The following is a 1,032-nucleotide window of genomic DNA, read 5'->3' on the forward strand; positions in this document are numbered from 1 at the left end:
TACAGACATAACAAAGGCATATGACAACATCCTTCACTCTGCCATTCTTGCCTGGCTTCAAACTCTTGGTCTCCCTCACCGGTTTCTCCTCTTCATTCGGGCCTTTTTAACAAATCGAACCTTTAGTGTACGTGTCCGCGGAAAGCCGTTTGGTAACTTAACATCCAATAGAGGATTTCTCTAGGGCTCCGTTCTTGCCCCCACATTATTCAATGTGGCTTTATTCCTCTTGCTCGAGCCCAAGAGACCATCCCTTCTATCCGTGTGCTTGCGTACGCCGCTGACATAAACTGGTGGTGCTGTCACCCAGATGCGCCTATCCATCAGTCGGCCCTCCAGCATGCGCTAGATGTCTTGAAATCTCGCCTCCCACCTCTGGGTCTAACCCTCTCGCATATTAAATTATGTTTCGTAATAAGGAGTAATTACTCATTGACGTCCACCCAAGCGCAGCCATACGGCTACAAAGAAAAGCTTTACAGCATTCTCAGAAACTTCGCAGTTAAAGAAAAATTCGTCCTGGTCCGGGAATCGAACCCGGGACCACCGCTTCACCAGAGCAGTCGCTCTACCAATTGAGCTAACCGGGACGGCAAGCTTATGGTAGGACGAGAGCGAATTCCCCTAAACATTTGGTCAACACTGTTCCCACTTCGAGTTATGGGTCAATTCGCTTTCGCCATACCATAAGCCTGCCGTCCCGGTTAGCTCAAATGGTAGAGCGACTGGTCCGGTGAAGCGGTGGTCGTGGGTTCAAACCCCGGACGAGGACGAATTTTTCTTTAACTGCGAAGTTTCTGAGAAAGCTGTAAAGCTTTCCTTTGTAGCCGTATGGCTGCTCTTGGGTGGACGTCAATGAGTAATTATTCCTAATTACAAATCTTCTCCATCTTATGGGATTACCCTAAACATTTGGTACATGATGTTTTATTCACATTAGAATGAAAGCCGCCTTACGGAGAGCTGCCCCTTTAAATTTTACAATAGATATTTCTCCGTTTCCTCGTGTAGAAACTGATCGTATTCTTGGCC

At 47.2% G+C, this 1,032-nt stretch overlaps 1 non-coding gene across 1 annotated transcript; it reads right to left on the reverse strand.

Annotated features, from left to right (window-relative positions):
* Positions 1-516: 516 nt before the first annotated feature.
* On the reverse strand, positions 517-590 carry TRNAT-GGU (transfer RNA threonine (anticodon GGU)). Its single transcript has one exon. It is a non-coding gene; the product is annotated as a tRNA-Thr (tRNA).
* Positions 591-1,032: the final 442 nt, after the last annotated feature.

Source organism: Amblyomma mixtum, chromosome 2 (genome assembly GCF_055824585.1).
Source record: "Amblyomma mixtum isolate Tamu chromosome 2, ASM5582458v1, whole genome shotgun sequence".
Classification (NCBI taxonomy): Eukaryota; Metazoa; Arthropoda; class Arachnida; order Ixodida; family Ixodidae; genus Amblyomma; species Amblyomma mixtum.